Source organism: Bufo bufo, chromosome 4, assembly GCF_905171765.1.
Source record: "Bufo bufo chromosome 4, aBufBuf1.1, whole genome shotgun sequence".
NCBI classification, from domain to species: domain Eukaryota; kingdom Metazoa; phylum Chordata; class Amphibia; order Anura; family Bufonidae; genus Bufo; species Bufo bufo.
The window spans coordinates 512,507,586-512,531,119 of NC_053392.1; positions in this window are offsets into that span (position 1 = coordinate 512,507,586).

Consider the following 23,534-nt stretch of genomic DNA (forward strand, 5'->3'; position numbering starts at 1 on the left):
TGTGCCTCATAACTTTGTGATGTCATATAGCGTGCCTCGCACCTCTGTGATGTCATATATTGTGTCCCACACCTCTGTGATGTCATATATTGTGCCCCACACCTCTGTGATGTCAGTGTGTCTCATACCTCTGTGATGTCATATATTGTTTCTCACACCTCTGTGATGTCATATATTGTTTCTCACACCTCTGTGATGTCATATATTGTTTCTCACACCTCTGTGATGTTATATAGTGTGCCTCACACCTCTGTGATGTCATACATTGTGCCTCATAACTTTGTGATGTCATATAGCGTGCCTCGCACCTCTGTGATGTCATATATTGTGTCCCACACCTCTGTGATGTCATATATTGTGTCCCACACCTCTGTGATGTCAGTGTGTCTCATACCTCTGTGATGTCAAATATTGTGTCTTACACCTCTGTGATGTCATATATTGTGCCCCACACCTCTGTGATGTCATATATTGTGTCCCACACCTCTGTGATGTCATATATTGTGTCCCACACCTCTGTGATGTCAGTGTGTCTCATACCTCTGTGATGTCAAATATTGTGTCCCACACCTCTGTAATGTCAAATATTGTGTCTCACACCTCTGTGATGTTATGTATTGAGCCTCAGACCTCAGTTATGTCATATAGTGTGCCTCATAACTTGGTAGTCATGGGTAATATATATAACATATTTAGCATTATATCATCCAAGGCTCACTAGTGTCACGTTGCTCACACCTCAGTGACGTCACACATCTCACCTGGCGCCTCACGAACACTTCCGTCACAGTTTTACCTCACTGTCTCACACAATCCTGGCCGCTATCCTGAATGGGGCGGGGCTAGGTGATGTGGGCGTGGTTTCAGAGATGCAGAGGCGTGTCAAATGCAGGTATGGTCAAATCCCCCCCAGCGGCATGGGTGTAGGAACCCCCAAAAATCTGGGGGGGATAGCATTTTTGCTCGCCGGGTATATTCTTATTCAGTAAACTGCGAGTTGTTTATATCGTTAAATTTTAAGTGTGTGTGTGTGAACCCCCCCACACACACTTACAGTTCTGAAGACTCAGGGGTGCTGGCTGGCTTGGCCTCAGGGGTGCTGGCTGGCTTGGCCAGGCAGAAGGAGTGTGGGAGAATGTGAGGCCTTTTTCTCCAAGCTGCTCCGGATCAGTGCTCTGGGCACAATAAGAAAAAAATATTTTTCATTACACCTCAGGTCAGACCACCAATGTTAATCAGACCTCAGCTAACAGCCCCAATAAGATACCCAATGTTAATAAGACCTCAGATCACACCTCAGCTCAGACCCCAATATGAATGACCCCCAATCAGACCTCAGATAAGAGCCCCAGTGCCTCTCATCAGCCCCCCAGTGCCTCTCATCAGCCCCCCAGTGCCTCTCATCAGCCAGTAATAACAGTCCCCCAATCATGTGCCAGTAATAACAGCCCCCCCCCCAATCATGTGCCAGTAATAACAGCCCCCCCCAATTATGTGCCAGTAATAACAGCCCCCCAATCATGTGCCAGTAATAACAGCCCCCCAATCATGTGCCAGTAATAACAGCCCCCCCAATCATGTGCCAGTAATAGCCCCCCCAATCATGTGCCAGTAATAGCCCCCCCAATCATGTGCCAGTAATAGCCCCCCCCAATCATGTGCCAGTAATAACCCCCCCCAATCATGTGCAAGTAATAACAGCACCCCCCAATCATGTGCCAGTAATAACAGCCCCCCCAATCATGTGCCAGTAATAGCCCCCCAATCAAGTGCCAGTAATAGCCCCCCAATCAAGTGCCAGTAATAGCCCCCTCAATCATGTGCCAGTAATTACTGGCACATGATTAGGGGGGCTATTAATGGCACTTGATTGGGGGGGGCTATTACTGACCAACATTCCACAGGCCACAATCAACAACCTGATCAACTATGCGACGGAGATGTGTTACACTACGTGAGCCAAATGGTGGCCACATCAGATACTGACTGGTTTTCTACCCCCCCCCCCCCCCAGTAAGGCAAAACGGTGCACATTTCAGAGTGGTCTTTTATTGTGGGCAGTCTAAGGCACACCTGTGCAATATTCATGCTGTCTAATCAGCACCTTGATATGCCACACCTGTGAGGTGGGAAGGATTATCTCGGTAAAGGAGAAGTGCTCACTAACATAGATTTAGACAGGTTTGTGAACAGTATTTGAGAGTAATGGGTCATTTGTGTATGTAGAAAATGTTTCAGATCTTTGAGTTCAGCTCATGCCAAATGGGAGCAAAACCGAAAGTGTTGCGTTTATATTTTTGTTTAGTGTATTGATTGGGTTAAAGAATCTAGCCATTACTCAAACTATGAGCTAGAATCCGCTCTAGCACAACCATGGAAGCTAAGCAGCCTACTTCACACCTCATTCACTATGCTACCACAGATGATTAAAAAAAAGCCTTCTACTCAGAGATACAATAATGACATGGAAGATTACACGTAAGAGCTATGGTTTACCATACCAGGTTTCCAAATGTCTTGATCCGCAAAAGATGATTATAATAGAGGGAGGCTCACAAGCCACATTACACACATCACATGATCCAACTAAACTAAGAAATATATCTGATTTCTGGCTTGCAGAGGAAAAAAGATACTACATCTTTAATGAATCCAAAAACAAATATGGTCTTGAGAACTCATCTTTTTTAGCGTACCTTCAAATAGTTAGTTCTTTACAGACAAAACTGAAAGACTACTCTAATAGACAGAAAGTAAATGATTTTGACACTCTACTATCAAATCAACAAGGGAAACTAAACTTGGCCGCCTTATACGCAAATATCAGGGACAAAATTATGAAGTCAACAAAATTCTTAGTATTTAAGGGATGGAAGCCTGATTTTCCATATGACAATCTTAACACCTTAACAGGGTGGAACAGGGTTCGAAAGGCGACCATAAATGAAATTTGGAGGGAAACACAATTTAAGATCATCCACAGGGCAATATATGGCTTCCGCAAAAGGAAAAAGAAAAACACAGACCAAGACAAACTAACAGCTTGAGCCATATGCAAGTTGGAGGACACAAATTTGCTTAATGGGTTATGTAGCTGTTCAGCTTCCAGAAGTTTTTGGAGCCAACTAAATGACTTACTCAAAAAGAATTTGGGAAAGGGATTCCAAGAGATACCAGAAATGATACTCTTTCAGGCTTCAGAGAAAGGAAATAACCCGGCTGAAATAACACATCTGTTTATACTGGCAGCCAAGAGACGTTTATTAGCTAGATGGCTCGAACCAGAGTGCCCAGACGTTATAGAAGTCATAGAACAAGTGAAACACTGCATGTCCATGGGAATTATAGAAGTAGAAAAACAACAAGAAACTCAGACAACGGCATTCTTTAAGAAATTGAGACATTTTATCTGTGCATTCATATCTGACTGATTTTTCCTTTTAGGTACTCAACTTGGTATCTCAAAGAGGATATAGCAGGCACACTAGGAAAGCTGAAACTAAACCACAATTGAAAACCATTAGGGACAAAGCACTAATAAGAAATCAAAACTTTGCTCATGTTTTTGACTAAAGTACCTGTACACCTGAGAAGGGAAAGTGGGAGGAGTTAAAGGAGGGACAGGGGTTTATACATGTAACTCTATTGTGATAAAATGTTTTCAAAATGCTTTCTAAGACAATGGAAAACTCAATAAACATTATGTTTAAAAAAAATGTAATTTACATGTATTATACTATAATTTATAATGATTTGTGGTTCACAAAAGCTGCATCGAAAATGTGCAACAAATGCCTGAATGTTGCAGTAGGCTTCCATCACTTTTGAACCCAAAAAAATTATAAATTTAGAATTTTTTAGCCCCGTAAAGGACGCAGGTTGATTTGGCACTTAAAGGAGTTGTGTATGTTTGGGGCAATCCCACCCCCTCCTGCGCAAAACTGCAAAGGGAAGCACACTTACCTGCTTCCTGCTTACCTGCTTCCGAAATCCCATTTGGCTCAAGATTACATCTTCACGCCGGCCAGCGTGATGACGTAATCTTGCGCCGCACGGGATTTTGGCCGAGATCTTCAAGCAAGATGGCAGCGGCCGGCCCGTCACGAGCAAATGGAGGCGGTAAGTTTTATGTAATTGTTTTTTTTTATTGTTAATTTTACAGTTTTTAAACTCAGATGCCGCGATCATGTATGAACGCGGCATCTGAGGGGTACAATGATGGAGGCGGCACTATTGCAGCTCCTTGTCATTGCACCCGCTACTTACAAAAAAAATGTGCTTCGGTGAAGCAGCTGAATTGAATTTTTAAGAAATTCTCTCATCTCTATTTATCACTGTCTATATTAAAAGCATCCAAAACTACTGATAGACTCCCTTTTAAACATAGCAGCTAGTGTTGAGCATGAATATTCGAATTACGAATATTTATCGCGAATATCGCAACTTTCGAGAATTTGTAAATATTTTTAATATAGTGCTATATATTCGTTTTTCCAATATTCATATTTTTTTTTTTAGCATGTATAGTCATACACAACAGTAATTGGGAACCATTAAGGCCCATTCATATGACAGACCACGGTTGTTAACTTTAGAGGCCACGGACCCGCTCAGCTCTATTGAATTCTTGGTACAGTACTGACATTAAAAAAACAGCCCATGAACTTCAGTGTTGCCTTCCTTCCATTTAAAACAAAGGGAGGCCGATACCACTTGCCCGCCTGTGGAATTTTGGCATTGTGTCCACCCCAAAATTCCAGCAGCAAAAAACTTCATGTGAAAGGCCCTTAGGAAGTAGCTTGTTGCTTTGTCCATGGACAGTCAAGGACGTTTTTTAAAGAGGCAGTTCCATCTTGGACATTTATGGCATGTTGATAAGATATATCATGCATTTCTAATAGGTGTGAATTCCACTGCTGGGACAAAGCCAGCCCTCGACTATTTTCAGATGTCCCACAGCGGCGAATGGATGGTGGCTGGTCATGTGCTGCTTGGTCATTTACCTAAGGTCTCCGTTCTTGAGATAGAAGTGGGTCCCAGAGGTGGTACCTGCACCTATGGGACATTTATGGCATATCCTATAAATATGCCATAAATGTTCCAGGTGGGAATTCCTCTTTAGGAACAAAAATAGTGGCCCACATCTATTAAAAAACATATGATTTTGTGTGAATTGCACCATTTTTATTAAAAGGCGGAAGCCTCAATATATAATGAACAGTTATATATTTGCACAAAAATGTGTACCAATTTCTGGTTTTAGTATTATTAAATCTGTCTAAGGCCTCATGCACACGACAGTATTTTTTCACGGTCCGCAAAACGGGGTTCCGTTGTTCCGTGATCCGTTTCCGTTTTTGTTTCCGTGTGTCTTCCTTGATTTTTGGAGGATCACCAGACAAGAAAAGTGAAAAAAAAATCTAAGTCAAGTTTGCCTTGAAAATGATAGGAAAAAAACGGACACGGATCACGGACGCGGATGACAATCTTGTCTGCCTCCGTGTTTTTTCACGGACCCATTGACTTAAATGGGTCCGCGAACCGTTGTCCGTGAAAAAAATAGGACAGGTCATATTTTTTTGACGGACTGGAAACACGGATCACGGACACGGATGACAAACGGTGCATTTTCCGAGTTTTCAACTGACCCATTGAAAGTCAATAGGTCCGCAGAAAATCACGGAAAACAGAACAACGGACACGGAACCCAACAACGGTCGTGTGCATGAGGCCTAAAAGTTTAAGGCACCTACTCCCTGGTAAATCACTGACACCTTTTTCAACTTTTTGTGAGCATGATATAAAAAGTGTAAATTTTGGACAAATTTTTTAAAATGTTCTGCAGATTGTGACCCCTGATAATAAATCCTCCCCAGTGTGTTAACTGCAAATTTTATTTACTAAAAGTATAGAAACCCTTCTAAGAATTAACTTTGACAAAGTGTTACTTATCCAGATATATTTATCATCTAGTACAAACACTCAGCCTCCTATTCATGCAAAAAAGTAGACCGCTGCAAACTACAAAAAAAACAAAACAAAAAAAAACAACACTTTGTCTAGTTGATCATCTGCATCCTATTCCATCTTGCGGTGAAGGACTACTGAGACCGGCTTTCAAGAAGAACTAGGTTTTGAGGACTACAGGGACCAGATGTTGAAGTCTATTAATCCACAAGAACATAGTTCCTGACTTATTCCAATTAAAATAAATTAAGTAAAATGTACTGGAAAAGATATTTATACATCTCACTCATTGTTATATTGAAACACTGAAAAACAGTACATTACAACTTCAAGAGAAGAAAATTAATACTACAAGTAATACCCTTCAGACAAAACCATAAGTACATTAAAGCCTATTAATGTATTCCTTGAAGAAAGTCGGCTGCTGAATACAAATCCTACATTCTAGTTGGCAGCCACCTTGTGAACCTACGGTACATAGAGATATCCCAGAAGCACATGTTTGGAAGCATCTTCCTTTATTTGAATTGATACAGCATGGTATAATACCGTTTTATCCTCTGATGTCCCCTTTTCATAGGATTGTAAGCCTCACTTCATCATAAGATGATCTGATATGCATGCAAGGGATTACAGTTTCAAGGAAGCTACTGTAACTTTCCATGTTCACTGGCAGAGAAAAGGGTTGTTCTAATTTTGTAAGGAAAAAAATCAATGACAATTTGATCTTGGTTAATTTGCTTTTCTGTTTTTTATTCTTATCTAAACCTGGAGATAAACATACAATTGCTAAATATCAAGTTACTATTTTAGACGTGGTGGCAACAGATATTGAATATTCATGAAGTATCTGGCTTCACATATGCAGTAAGCCCTTGAGCAGCTGGAGCAGAGGATGGGAGTGATAGTGGCTCCTGTTATAAGACACTATCACAGCTGTCTACTTTCCGTTGCTCCTTAGGGCCAGTGCAGAGCAAGAAGAGAGCACAGCCTGATGCTGGGTGCCCTTGATGTTCAGTGTATGGATGGGAGCAAATTAGGGAGTGTAGAGTGTAATGGCTGGCATATAGTGCAAGAGTCAGTAACCAGGCCAGATTAAATGTATCTCTTTGTAGTGCAAAATAAGAGTTGTAGTACATTCAACTATAGTAAAATACAGTTCCAACTTTCCTCCCTATCTTGCTAAAGTCTCTCTCAGTAGAATCTATGGATGGTGACTGTACTTTTGCAATTATATCTGTAATGCCATGGCAGCATACAGGTTGAATGATACAACTGTTCGGGTCATTCCTTAAGTATGTAGGGTGTCTTAACTGTAATCCCTCCATAGCAGTAAAGTCTGTATTGCCCTCAACGTCAATTTACACAGAGATCTGTTAGTCTCTGAATCCTGAGGCCCAAGGAGAGGGAGCACATATCAGAGCGTCCTCCTCTCTCAACTCCCTCCTCAGACTCTCCTAGAGCACTGTAGAGCTAGGGGTGGAGCAAGTCACCAACCAGCAACCTCCTACAAAGGGCTGTGTCTGAGTTAGTTAACTCCATCACTACCATACATAGCTATGCTGGGAGTATACAAGGCATTACAATACATGGCATAGCATTACATAACATTTAAGAACAAACCATCTGCAGATACCCCCTGCTCTGGGGTACTGTGCATACATTATTTTACTGTCTAGAGGCACAATATGTGGCACTATAATTTTTGTGGACACTTGTTTTTAGGAGTCTATGTGGCACTATTTTTGGAGAGGAGATTTCAACTGTAATTCATTGGATATAACTTTGCTGTAATCACTTATATGGTCTGCGGAGTGCCTGTGTAAAATTATGTTCACTGTATAGTCATAATATTGTTTTTTGTGCAGTGCTTTTGTAAGCCGTGTACCGGGGTGGGCTCCCCAGAATACAGCGAAGTCACAGACAAGGAAAGCGACACTGACACCAGCTTACTATGCAAGAACAGAAACTTTACTTAGACGAGTGATAACATAAGAACAATACAAATATGCATAGAAAACACTATATCCCCGGACCCACAGTCAATGTCCCTGCCCACTGGAAGGCCTAGCCGATGGCAGACACAGCAGAGCCTGCAAGTCGTGCTGTGTCGCTACAGAGGACACCCCTAGCCGATGGCAAACGCAGCAGAGCCTGCAAGTCAATGACTGCGCTGCAGTCCAGTACAGTACAGCCTAGCAAAATGATCTAATCCTAACTAACTACCTAATGCTAGGCCTAGGCTAGTCTCTGTATCTTCAGGCGCCACACAATGTAACAATCAGTAACTAGGTGTACTGACCTGCGTCCGTTCTGGGCCCGAGGATGCAGCCTACCAGGGATGGCCACCAACCTCTTAGCAACCGTGCGGTCTTGCTTGATGATGAGGCCTTCTGTCCACACACTGAACTGGTCTTCCTGGGACAACCTCTCTTTCAGAAGAGCTGGTTTCAGTCAGGGTATAACAGCTACTCTCCTTCTTCTGAGTGTCCATTAACTGCCAGACATCTGCAAGCCAGGATGGAATCTGATTCAGCCCCTCACAGCACAATCCTTCCACCACCATGCCAGATCAACACACTTCCTGGTTCACTCTCAGGCAGCAGCATGAGTCATCATCTGTTCTGCATATTCAAATCTCAGAGTGTGCTGGCTGTAGCTGCAAAACAGTGGCCTCTAGTGCCTGGAATGCCAAATGACAGTTTAAGTACATACATTATGCAGAAATAGCTGTTTCACAATCTCACACTTTCTTAACACTATGGCGGAAATATTCAACCATTATTTAGTGGTATTGATAGTCGTCATGGTGTGGCATTAATTGTTGGAGGCAAACTTGATGGCTGTGGCTGTGATTTTCACCCCCAATGCCTCTGAATCCTACTCATGCAATTGTTAGCTATTCCAAATAATCATAATGAACCTGGAGTACCTTGGATCTACCACAATTGCTCAAATGCCATGTAATCAATAAGGTCCCCTTTCCTGTCATGGGCGCTTTTAGGTTCAGGCTCTGTTATCTCATCAGGACCAGTGCATGCCAGAGCATCTTCTGGACGTCTGGTGAGCCAGTCTGGCACTGAAAATTAGGCCTCAGTACGGACGTAAGCAGAATTTGCACCATAGGCATTCGCACTGCTCTGTACTCAGAATTATAAAAACACTGTTAGGGTGCATTCACATAACCTTATGAATGCACCGTTTGAATTAATTTCAATGGGTCTGCAAAAAATGCGGACAGCACACTGTGTGCTATCCGCATCCATTTGGGCGTTCCGTAGCCCCACAAAAAAGATAGAACATGTCTTATTCTTGTCTGTTTTGCGGACAAGGATAGGCACTGTTATAATGTATCCGCCAAAAAAAAAAATGGATGCAACACGGAAGTTATACGGATGTCATCCATAGTTTTTACTGATCCACATTTTGCGGACCTCAATTTACATACGGTCATGTGAATGCACCCTTAGGCCCCTTTGGCACGAGTGAGTTTTCCGCGTGGGTGCAATGCGTGATGTGAACGCATAGCACCCACACTGAATCCTGACCCATTCAATTCAATGGGTCTGTGTACATGAGCGTTTTTTTTTCACGCATCAGTTCTGCGTTGTGTGAGAATCACAGCATGTTTTATCTTCTGCGTTTCTCACGCAGCCCTGGTCCCATAGAAGTGAATGGGGCTTCAGTGAAAGACACATTGCATTCGGATGTAACCTGGATGCAGTACGGATGCGATGCGTTTTTCACTGATTGTTGCTAGGAGATGTTGTTTGTAAACCTTCAGTTTTTTTTCATGCCTTTGGCCCCTTTCACATGAACGATACGGATTGGCTCAGGATGCGTTCAGGGTGCGTTCAGTGAAACTCAAACTATTTTGCAAGCAAGTTCAGTCAGTTTTGTCTATGATTGCATTCAGTTGTTTAGTTTTCTCTGCGCAGGTGCAATGCGTTTTGATGCGTTCTTCACGCGCATGATAAAAAACTAATGGTTTACAAACAACATCTCTTAGCAACCATCAGTGAAAAACGCATTTTGGGACTTCCGTGAAAAACGTATTGCATCCGGAAGCAAGTCTGGATGCAATGCGTTCTTTACTAAAGACCCATTCACTTCTATGGGGCCAGGGCTGCGTGAAAAACGCAGAATATAGAACATGCTGTGTTTTTCATGCAACACAGAACTGATGTGTGGAAAAAAACACTCATGTACACAGACCCATTGAAATGAATGGGTCAGGATTCAGTGGGGGTGCTATGCGTTCACGTCCCACATCGCACCCCCGGGGAAAACTCACTTGTGTAAAAGGGACCTTAGGGTATCATAGTGTTAGTATATGGCAATGGAAATAAATAAAAAAATTCAAAGTTTTATTTATTTAAACAGCATTAAAACATGACAATATATATATAAAATTGATATTGCTATAATCGTACTGACTTGTAGAATAAAGGTAATCTGTCATTTTTACCACCCAAGCTTGTTAATAGCTCATTTGCATCCCTTTCTTCCCAGAATTCCAGAGGAGCATGTATGGCCTATAAGTCTCCTCACGCCGACTAAGGCGCTTTCTCCCCAAGGAGAGATAGTACCCCAAAAACTTTTACCACCGATGGAATGGCATAAAAATGAAATGCATAAAAAGCCATAACTGCTGGTTTTCTGCAGTTTCAAACAGCAGAGGCCAAGGGCTAATGTCTGCAATCAGCCATAAGGCTGTTTGCAGAAATTTAACCCCTCAGAGGCATCTGAGGGGTAAAAATAGGGCTCCATAGAGATACAGTAAAATGCTTATAGACTCCAATGCTAATGCATTGGAGTCTATGAGAAAAACAATCCAGTGATTGCTTGTTATAGTTCCCTATGGGAACAAAAAAAAAAAAAGTGTAAAAAAAAAAAAAAAGTTTTGATAAAGTAAGTTTTTTTTTTATATATATAATAATTCAAATCACGCCCCCTTTCCAAAAAACGAAAAAATTTTTTTTTTTTTTTTTAACTATACACACCATAGGTATCCTAGCATACAAAAATGCCTGTGCTATTAAAATATATATAAAAAAATCCCATACAGACAAAATTCGTCGTTCGGTCTCTTCTCTCATTTTTTTATAAAAAGTAATCAAAAAGTCATACACACCCCAAAATGGTATCACTGAAAAGTACAGATCGCCCCACAGAAAATGAGTTTTCACACAGCTCCGCACACATTATTCCAAAAAAGTTATAGGGGTCAGAATATGGAGACTAAAAGAAAAGATTTATTTTTTACAAGGTTTTTATATATTTTTTCAGTATAAAAACACTATTAAAAAAAATATACATATGTGGTATTACCAGATTCGTACTGACAGTCAGTTTTATGGTATAGGGAAAGCCGTAAAAACGAAACCTAAAAAACTGTTGCTGATTTAATTTCTTTCCAATTTCACACCATTTATAATTTTTTCCCCACTTCCCACCACATTGTATGCAACCCTAAGGCTCCACACACGTCCGCAAAATGGGTCTGCATCCTTTCCGCAATTTTGCGGAATGGGTGCGGACCCATTCATTCTCTATGGGGACGGAATGGATGCGAACAGCACACAGTGTGCTGTCTGCAGCCGCAATTGCGGAGCGCGGCCCTAATTTTGGGTCCGCAGCTCTGCAAAAAGATAGAGCATGTCCTATTCTTGTCCGCAGCTTGCGGACAAGAATAGGCATTTCAATGGGGGTGCCGGGCTGGTGTGTTGCGGGTCCGCAACACACCACGGACGTGTGAATGCAGCCTAAATAGTGCTATTAGAAAGGGCATCTTGTCCCACAAAAAAACAAGCCATCATACAGCTATGTGAACAGAAAGATAAAATGTATGGCTTTGGGAGGGCTGGGAGTAAAAAACAAAAACGAAAAAAAAACAACTGAAAATCGCCCGGTCATGAAAGGGTTAATTACCGGATAACCCCTTTACATTTTTCTGTCATCAAATTATCTGTCCTTAGCAGTGATCACAGCAGTGCAAATGCAGGGCATTCTGTTGGTCAACTTGTTCCGATTGCAGCCCACTACTCCTGTAGCATCTCCCAAAGGTGATTTTGGCCTGTAACTTGCACGTCTTGAGCACACCTTTCTAGATGATCCCAAGGGACTTCCAGTGGATTGCAATCAGGACTGGACAAGCCATGGTCCTCAGCACCATGTGCTCCTTTGCCATCCACAATGCCCCTGATGTGCCCCCTTTGCCATTCACAGTGCCCCTTATGTGCCCCCTTTGCTATCCACAGTGCCCCTCATGTGCCTCTTTGCCATCCACAGTGCCCCTCATGTGCTCCTTTGCCATCCACAATAATGCCCGTTATGTGCCCCCATTGCCATTCACAGTGCCCCTTATTTGCTACTTTGCCATCCACAATGCCCCTCATGTGCCCCCATTGCCATCCACAGTGCCCCTCATGTGCTCATTTGCCATCCACAGTGCCCCTCATGTGCCCCCTTTGCCATCCACAGTGCTCCTCATGTGCTCCTTTGACATCCACAATGCCCCTCATGTGCCCTCATTGCCATTCACAGTGCCCCTCATGTGCTACTTTGCCATCCATAATGCCCCTCATGTGCCCCCATTGCCATTCACAGCGCCCCTCATGTGCTACTTTGCCATCCACAATGCCACTCATGTGCCCCCTTTGCCATCCACAGTGCCCCTCATGTGCTACTTTGCCATCCACAATGCCCCTCATGTGCCCCTATTGCCATCCACAGTGCCCCTCATGTGCTCATTTAACATCCACAGTGTCCTTCATGTGCCCCCTTTGCCATCAACACTGCCCCTCATGTGCTCCTTTGCCATCCACAATACCCCTCATGTGCCCCCTTTTCCATTCACAGTGCCCCTCATGTGCCCCCTTTGCCATCCACAGTGCCCCTCATGTGCTTCTTTGCAATTCACAATGCCCATCATGTGCCCCCATTGCTATTCACAGTGCCCCTCATGTGCTACTTTGCCATCCACAATGCCCCTTATGTGCCCCCTTTGCCACTCACAGTGCCCCTCATGTGCCCCCATTGCCATCCACAGTGCCCCTCATGTGCTCATTTGCAACCCACAGTGCCCCTCATGTGCCCCCTTTGCCACCCACAGTGCCCCTCATGTGCTCCTTTGTCATCCACAATACCCCTCATGTGCCCCTATTGCCATTTACAGTGCCCCTCATGTGCTACTTTGGCATCCACAGTACCCCTCATGTGCCCCCATTGCCATTCACAGTGCCCCTCATGTGCTTCTTTGCCATCTATAATGCCCCTTATGTGCCCCCTCTGCCACCCACAGTGCCCCTCATGTGCTCCTTTGCCATCCACAGTGCCCCTCATGTGCTCTTTTGCTATCCACAATGCCCCTCATGTGCCCCTATTGCCATTCACAGTGCCCCTCATGTGCTACTTTGCCATCCACAATGCCCCTCATGTGCCCCCATTGCCATCCACAGTGTCCCTCATGTGCATATTTGCCATCCACAGTGCCCCTTGTGTGCCATCCAGTGCCCGCACTGCCATCCACGGTGCCCCTTGTGTGCCCCCTTTGCCATCCACACTGCCCCTCATGTACTCCTTTGCCATCCACACTGCCCCTTATGTGCCCCATTGCCATCCACAATGCACCTCATGTGCACCCTTTGCCAATCACACTGCCCTTCATGTTCCCCCTTTGCCATCCACAATGCCCCTCATGTGCCCCCTTTGCCATCCACACTGCCCCTCATGTGCCCCCTTTGCAATTCATACTTGAAGTTGAAATTAATTGAAACTGTAGGAAGCAGTTTCTGACGCTTCCCTCACTCGAGATACCGGCGCATGCGCAGTGTAAATTTGTATGTAGCTGGAGCAGAGAGACCGGCGCATGTGCACTGTACTGCGTACATTGTGCATACTGCGCCTGCATTGGAGGAAGAAGACAGAGGCCGGCACTTCAACTTGCAGGAGGCGGTGACGTCATTAGTGACGATCCGTCTCCTGCTCAAGGCAGGAAGAGACGACCGGAAGACAGGGAGACGGACTTCGCCCAGAAGAACAGAAAATCTTGCTGGACGAACCATGTGACCAGGAGGAAGATCTCAGGAACGGCAACACTGTGGAAGGTAAGTTTGTCAACAATAATCTTTAATCCACAGGTTAGCATTAAAGAGCAAAAAACAGTTTTTGGCTGGAGAACCCCGTTTTTTAATTAAACATATTTTTTGCAAAGACCGGAGGCATGTTTTGGTTTGTTAGGCTACTTTCACACTGGCGTTTTAAATTCCGTTTGTGAGATCCGTTTCAGGGATCTCACAAACGGTTCAAAACGGATCAGTTCAGCCCCAATGCATTCTGAATGGATAAGGATCCGTTCAGAATGCATCAGTTTGGCTCTGAACCGCCTCCATTCCGCTCTAGATGCGGACACCAAAACGCTGCTTGCTGCTTGCAGCGTTTTGGTGTCCGCCTGGTGATGCGGAACCAAACGGATCCGTCCTAACTTACAATGTAAGTCAATGGGGGCGGATCCGTTTTCACTGACACAATATTGTGCAATTGAAAACGGATCCGTCCCCCATTGACTTTCAATGTAAGTCAAGACAGATCCGTTTTGACTTAGACTTTTTTTTTAAAAAGAATAATACAAACGGATCCGCACCTAACAGGTGTGAAAGTAGCCTTATCTTGCTGGATCAGGATGTTGTGGTAGCACTTGGAGTCCATGGTTCCTTCAATTTGTAGTAAGTCTCAAACAGCTACACCTCCGAAACATCTCCAGCCCATAATGAAAAGGGGGGCTCATAGCTAAATTAGCGGCAGGCCCCCCCCCTGTGGTGTCTTGGAGCTTGTTATTTTCTCCCCCTCCAGTTCTATCTCTTTTAGTTTCTCCAAGTATGTTCGGCTGGTTAGTGGATATAATTAGTCAATGCTGGTTTCCTACCTGATGCTGGGGTAAGGTAATTTCTGCCACATATGTTGATTAGAGGAGAAGATGGCGTTCCTTCCTGGCAAACGCCAGCTCGGTAGCAGAGGAGACCGTTGCTATTACATGCAGCTATCTCCTCCACAGTATGGGGAGGATCGATGGCTTATGCCATCACTCTTCCCTATACTGATTCACTGTTTGCCGGCAGCAGATCGTGATTACACGGTACAATCTACTGCCCGCAAACAATTTTTAAACCTGCTAAAAGATTTCAATTACCCAATGAATGAGCGTTTCCACACTCATCGGGTAAGGCTAGGTTCACACTGGCGTTTTGGCTTTCCGTTTGTCAGATCTGTTCAGGGCTCTCACAAGCGGTCCAAAACGGATCATTTTTGCCCTAATGCATTCTGAATGAAAAGGATCCGCTCAGTTTGCCTCCGTTCCGTCTCCGTTCCGCTTTGCAGGCGGACACCAAAACGTCAAAACGTGTCCGTCTGACGAAACTGAGCCAAACGGATCCATTCTGACACACAATGTAAGTCAATGGGGACGGATCCGTTTTCTATGACACAATCTGGCACAATAGAAAACTGATCCGTCCTCCATTGACTTTCAATGGTGTTCAAGACGGATCCGTCTTGGCTATGTTAAAGATAATACAAACCGATCCGTTCTGAACGGATGCAAACGGTTGTATTATCTGAATGGATCCGTCTGTGCAGATCCATGACGGATCCGCATTAAAAAAAGTGGGAAAGTAGCCTAATTGGTGGCAGTATTACACTGCCAGATCATCGATAACGATGATGACCTTCAGGATTATCTGGAGGTTTAATAAAAGCTTAAAGTAGAACTCCTGCAAAAAAAAAATCTTCTCTGACCTGTTAGAAAGGTGCATGATGTAATCTGTAGCGAAGGTAATCTCATCAGTGACTGTATTTGTGAGTTATAACCTTCCTTCTAATTGTAGCCAACTCATATGACCAACTCTCTGGTGTCCAACTGACACAGGACAGGAAGCTAGTTACTTCTCTATCATTCCTATGAGACTGAGAGTGAGGCTCCCATAGGGGTACATAGAGAAACTGACTTCCTGTCCACACATAAGATGCTGTGTCAGTTGGTGAGTCTGATTTCTGGTCACATGACACAGCTGAGGATCAGAAGGGAGGGGATAATTTATGAATACAGACACTGGTAAGAAAATGACATTCACTACAGATTACATCATCTACCTTTCTGGCAGGTCAGAGAATACATTTTTTTGCGGGAGTTCTTCTTTAAGGCAGGAAATAGAGGTATAAAGAGAGGTCCCCTGGAGCCAGAGCTCAGTCACCATGGAAGAATAGCAAGCTGCAAGACTTCACCCCTCCCAATGTTGTCTTGGTCTTTATTGGTGGGAATGGGGGACATGGTCAGTCTTCATTGAAGAACAGTTCAGATCTAGAGTTTATTAAATGGTTTATGATTATTACTTATTTATGATTGATATTTATTAAACCCTTAATAAAGGACCGCAACCAATTTTTATCCACAATGGTGTGTCTTCTCATTATTTCATAATTGTTTGTTATATGGTGTTTGTATGAGTATTGTGACTGCGATACCATGGAACCTCCTCCATACTTCCAGAGTGCTGAATGCGAGCAGGAAGAACGCGATCACCTGTCACACGACAAACAACCTTTTATCTCTGGGACGAAACATCTCATTGATTTATCTGTGAAAAGTTCCTTCTTCCGCTGAGTAGCACAGCGCTTGTGGTGTTTAGTTCACAATAGTCTCTTTAATTAATAGGCCTAAGGCCTCATGCACACGATCGTTCCGTTTTTTGCGGTCCGCAAACCTATTGTAGGAATGCCTATTCTTGTCCGCAAAACGGACAAGAATAGGACATGTTCTATTTTTTTTGCGGGGCCACAGAACGGAGCAACGGATGCGGACAGCACACGGAGTGGCGGCTCGGATGTGGACCCAAACAACGGCCGTGTGCATGAGGCCAAAGCATTGGTTTTTGGTCTGCAACACATCCCTTCAAGCCACAGTGGTGACTGACACGCTTCTTCCTCATTTCCCTGACGAGATGCCTTCAATCTGTCTCGTTTGGAATACATTCTGATAAATTTGCCCTGTGGTCCCTTGAGGTTGTCCATACTCACTTTCAAATCGTTAACTCCTTCCTGGGAGCCATTTATGAGACCACTTTCACAAGTTTACCGGGTATAACAAGGCGAACCCCTGTATTCTTTCACTGTGTACAGTGGAGATTTAGAAACCTGAGTAAAAGAGAAACCGTTTTTGTTGCCTATGGCAACCAGTCACAGCACAGCTTTCATTTCATTATGCTCTTGAAATATGATAGCTGCGCTGTGATTGGTTCAGCACTCGCATGTATTAATTTGAGGCATGCAAGTGCTAAAACAGCAGATATACTAATGTCTGTGCAAATATATACATAAAACAGTGTGCAACAGGAGTAGAAAGGTTAAGAAATGTTAGTAACACCTGTCCTGACCTTCATTGCAGACTGCTATCAATTGATTTATATCAGTCATAAGAATAGATGGTGCAGAATTAGTACTACATAGGGAAAGCAAGTAATTACTAAGACAGACCTGTCGCGAGAGGTGACAGCTCCTCTGTGTGTGCTGAGAAAGAAAGCACGATGATCTGCAAACATTTAAGATGTAAGTGAAATACGTTGGTATGTAAGGACTTGGTGGTCATTTATCAAATGTGATATACACCTGCGTGCAACATTTGGTGCATATTTTTCACCAGGGTCTTATAGGGCAGACATCCCAACCTGCAAAAACTCATTTCAGGGAGATGCACTTCTCATTTCAGGGAGGTTTTCTTCTTTTTTTTTCCCACAAACTTTTTATTACATTTTCCAAACATATGCAGTATCTGCACACTTTGCTCTATGGTGTGGAGGACTGGGCTCATTACCCTGCCCCAAATTATCATATTTATGTATATGATTAAAGGGATTCTGTCACCACCTATAAGCCCTGTGAGCTAAACATCTGCTCATGTCCAGGGTAGCATTCTGATTTCTAAGGTGGCCTTATAAAAGCTATTTGTGGCTTTATTCTGCGGAAAAACAGGTTTTACTAACCTGTCAATCATTGAATTAAGGTGCCCAAGCAGGGGAGGTCTGTGGATACATGGTACCCGGCCGCACGCATCGCCGTTCGTGCCCAGCGCCGCCTTCTACTCAGTGCCGCTTCTCCCTCTTCCCGCTTTGAGATCCCGCACGTGCGCACAGGCTCAGCCTGATGCGCCGTTGCGGACTGCTGGCATCGGCTTCTTCTTGCACTGTGCGCACGCGCCGAGAAGGGGACACTGCTACAGGTTGCCGGAAAGGTTTACTGCGAGTAAACTAGAGATGGGAAGTTCGGATCTTTCACATGAATCGGTTCATTCGCTGAGCTGACAAGAAACAAGTGAACCGAAGCTTAGGTTGCGCAATGCGCATGCGCGGATGCTTCGATTCACTTGCTGACTTGCGGAGTCGGCTCTTGGTCTGAGTCAGGAAGTTTATTCTTTAAAACCCTGTGTAACGGACCGTTTCTGCAGACAAGGGGTTAAAATCCGTTTAGGCGATAAGCCCCTTTCTGAGAGACAGGCACAGCTACTGCAGGACACCAACCTCCCGAACTGGATACAAAGTAGCACTCCAAACTGGAACCTCACGAATAGCTGCTAGCAGACGAACAGGAATCAGCTTACACTTCTGGCAATCGGTCCTCTAACAGCATACAGTGAATCCCCCCAATAACGAGACAAGGCTCCGTGTTGAGGGTCAAGCAGTGGTCTGACTGTACTTCACGTACAGCCTCTTTTATTCATAAACCACAAACATAGTACTGCCCACAGGGGTTTGAAATACAACCAATCAGTAATTTACAACACATACAATGTAAGTACAGCCCATCTGGTGTACACGCCCCTAGGGGACCAGAATGAAGACTGTGACATAAGACAGATAAACAGCACTTAGGACACACAGACACAACACATCCCCACAATGCATCATGGTTTCCTCCTCTCTGCCCTCGAGACACCCGCGGCGTAATCCAATTATCTCTCCAGACAAAGAGAAGTCACCAATACACATGTACAGACAATAGAACAGACATCACCATTTAAACACACAATGGGACAATGGCACAATAGAAACACACCCAGCATTTTCCTCCCAAGCTGACAAGTTACACTTATTATAAATTGTTACAACTTTGTGAGTTTACATTGGCCATACATATAACTAACATCAATTTAAACAGTATAACTTGGGGACAAACCTATCCAAAATTCACTTGAATCGGTTTAGGGGTTTAAAAGTTAGTATATGGCCCATAATCCAGGGGCAAGAGGCCAGCAGCCAGTCCTCTCCAAAACCCAGTGGCGAGGTTGGTTTCGCCACACATCTCCCCCCCCCCCAGGGAAGACTAACCAGGTACCTGACCTCACGCCGGTCGGTACCTGAGTTAGTCTGGCAGCCCACCCACAACCCAATACTGGACCTGTTGCATTTGGTAGCCTGTCTCTGTCCAGTGAGTCCACCAAGGTTATGTTGGAAGCTGGTACTCCCGGTCTCTGTGTTGCTCCCTGGCTTGGAGTCTGGTTGTTGGAGGGGGAGACCGACTGTCTCTACCCCCTGTGCTGTAAGTGCAGAGACCACGGTCCCATCTGCACTGTTGTGGGGCTTACTTTGTCCCCCTGGTGCGTTAAGCTGCCGCTGGGGAGAGGGGGTAATGAGCTCCTCTCCCATACATACTTCCAGCCGCTGGGGAGGGCGACCGACCGTCTCCGCTCCCAATACAGTGTCCTGCTGCTGGGGAAAGGAGACTGGGCTCTCTATTCCCTGCTGGACACTCTGCCGCTGGGGGACAGGACCGACTGTCTCTGCCCCCTGTAACTCTGCCTGCCGCTGGGGAATGGAGACTGGGCTCCCAATTCCCAAAAAATCATGCTGCTGCTGGGGGGCAGGAACAACTACCTCTGCCCCCTGTAACTCCGCCTGCCGCTGAGGAGAGAGGACGCTGCTCTCCTCTCCCTGCATTTCACACTGCCTTCCCGGCATATCACTCTGCTGCTGGGGGGCAGGAACAACTACCTCTGCCCCCTGTAACTCAGCCTGCCGCTGGGGAGGGAGGGTGCTGCTCTCCTCTCCCTGCACTTCACACTGCCTTCCCGGCATATCACTCTGCTGCTGGGGGGCAGGAACAACTACCTCTGCCCCCTGTAACTCAGCCTGCCGCTGGAGAGGGAGGACGCTGCTCTCCTCTCCCTGCACTTCACACTGCCGCTGGGGAATGGAGACTGGGCTCCCAATTCCCTGCAGGACCGGTGGAGAGACCTCGGTCCCATCTCTACCGGCCACCTGGGGTCCTTCCCAGTAACACTCTACAATATCTGCCCAGCTGAATGGGTCTGGATCTGTCACCTTACCGTCCTGCTGAGCCTTCTCAATGGAGTGGAAGAGATCTCGGTAGTCCTGCTCCAGTTCCCACTCCAGGGTTGCTAGGTGAGCCAGGTCTTGCTCTACCTCATGGGGGTCATCCCACTCATGCCTAGCCTCCCTCTCATAGAAAATGTCCTGAAGTCTGGACTGTACAGGGCTCCCGAAGTCAGGCTCTGCAAAGGACTCCCATAACAAGCCAGGACCATAAAACTCCTCTCCCTCTGGCTTGTCATGTTCGGCTGTCCAGGGTATATACTGTACCATATACCACCAAAGCGCCTGGTAGGCATCCTCCAGCCATAGCTCCTGCCATACCCGGTGCTCTAGTTCCTTCACCCATTCCTCCAGGGGCTGCTCTCCCAGGAAGGGCATCCGCAGGGCCACTTGCTTCTGCAACCGCTGCTCTTCACTGGGGAGACTCTCACCCCGCTGGTATTGTAGATTATCCAGGGCCTGGTACCAGATGCCTTTCCTTAATGCATCCCGGCCATCCAGGTCCTCCTCCACGTATAACACTGCTGGTTCCATCCTGCTGCTGTCAGGGACGCTGTACTGGGACATGCGTTGTCCTTAAATTGTAGAATCCACAGAAATGGTGTCTCCTGTAGCTGTCCTTCTGGCTGTAGGAACGATCCCGCTGCTTGCCACCAATGTAACGGCACGTTTCAGCAGACAAGGGGTTAAAATCCGTTTAGGCGATAAGCCCCTTTCTGAGAGACAGGCACAGCTACTGCAGGATACACCAAACTTCCGAACTGGATACAAAGTAGCACTCCAAACTGGAACCTCACGAATAGCTGCTAGCAAACGAACAGGAATCAGCTTACACTTCTGGCAATCGGTCCTCTAACAGCATACAGTGAATCCCCCCAATAACGAGACAAGGCTCCGTGTTGAGGGTCAAGCAGTGGTCTGACTGTACTTCACGTACAGCCTCTTTTATTCATAAACCACAAACATAGTACTGCCCACAGGGGTTTGAAATACAACCAATCAGTAATTTACAACACATACAATGTAAGTACAGTTCATCTGGTGTACATGCCCCTAGGGGACCAGAATGAAGACTGTGACATAAGACAGATAAACAGCACTTAGGACACACAGACACAACACATCCCCACAATGCATCATGGTTTCCTCCTCTCTGCCCTCGAGACACCCGCGGCGTAATCCAATTATCTCTCCAGACAAAGAGAAGTCACCAATACACATGTGCAGACAATAGAACAGACATCACCATTTAAACACACAATGGGACAGTGGCACAATAGAAACACACCCAGCATTTTCCTCCCAAGCTGACAAGTTACACTTATTATAAATTGTTACAACTTTGTGAGTTTACATTGGCCATACATATAACTAACATCAATTTAAACAGTATAACTTGGGGACAAACCTATCCAAAATTCACTTGAATCGGTTCAGGGGTTTAAAAGTTAGTATATGGCCCATAATCCAGGGGCAAGAGGCCAGCAGCCAGTCCTCTCCAAAACCCAGTGGCGAGGTTGGTTTCGCCACACCCTGTGTGTAATTATCTACCCCACTGTAGGAAAAAAACAAGCATCCAGGGGGTGTGAATTTAACACTGGGGTAAATAATATAATTAAAATGGAGGGTTAAATGTGTAAATGTATTTAAAAAAAATACATCTCTCTCAATAGTTCTATAGCTACTGAATGAGACAGAAGAAGGGATGCCTTTAACATATACAGGGAGTGCAGAATTATTAGGCAAGTTGTATTTTTGAGGATTAATTTTATTATTGAACAACAACCATGTTCTCAATGAACCCAAAAAACTCATTAAAGGGTTTCTATCACTTCGTTTCACCTATTTAGCTTTCAGACACTAGCGATCCGCTAGTGTCTGCTTTATCTAACCATCCTAATATAAGAGCTTATTGTCCTGCCGTTTAGCTAAAAAAAGAACTTATATAGATATGCAAATGAGCCTCTAGGTGCTATGGGGGCGTGATTAGCACCTAGAGGCTCCGTCTACCTTAACAAACTGCCGCCGCCCAGCGCGTCCCTCCAGCCCGCCCATCTCCTCCGGAATGCGATGCGCCTCGTATTCGGCGCATGCGCAGTGAATGTCTGATCGCTTCCCTGCTCAGACATCTCCACTGCGCCTGCGCCGATGACGTCATAGTGCTCCGAGGAACAGGCGCAGTGGAGATGTCTGAGCAGGGAAGCATCAGACATTCACTGCGCATGCGCAGAACAGAGACGCGCACGGAGAGGATCGCTTCAGCTGGAGATGGGCGGGCTGTAGGGACGCGCTGGGCGGCGGCAGTTTGTTAAGGTAGACGGAGCCTCTAGGTGCTAATCACGCCCCCATAGCACCTAGAGGCTCATTTGCATATCTATATAAGTTCTTTTTTTAGCTAAACGGCAGGACAATAAGCTCTTATATTAGGATGGTTAGATAAAGCAGACACTAGCGGATCGCTAGTGTCTGAAAGCTAAATAGGTGAAACAAAGTGATAGAAACCCTTTAATATCAAAGCTGAATATTTTTGGAAGTAGTTTTTAGTTTGTTTTTAGTTTTAGCTATTTTAGGGGGATATCTGTGTGTGCAGGTGACTATTACTGTGCATAATTATTAGGCAACTTAACAAAAAACAAATATATACCCATTTCAATTATTTATTTTTACCAGTGAAACCAATATAACATCTCAACATTCACAAATATACATTTCTGACATTCAAAAACAAAACAAAAACAAATCAGTGACCAATATAGCCACCTTTCTTTGCAAGGACACTCAAAAGCCTGCCATCCATGGATTCTGTCAGTGTTTTGATCTGTTCACCATCAACATTGCGTGCAGCAGCAACCACAGCCTCCCAGACACTGTTCAGAGAGGTGTACTGTTTTCCCTCCTTGTAAATCTCACATTTGATGATGGACCACAGGTTCTCAATGGGGTTCAGATCAGGTGAACAAGGAGGCCATGTCATTAGATTTTCTTCTTTTATACCCTTTCTTGCCAGCCACGCTGTGGAGTACTTGGACGCGTGTGAAGGAGCATTGTCCTGCATGAAAATCATGTTTTTCTTGAAGGATGCAGACTTCTTCCTGTACCACTGCTTGAAGAAGGTGTCTTCCAGAAACTGGCAGTAGGACTGGGAGTTGAGCTTGACTCCATCCTCAACCCGAAAAGGCCCCACAA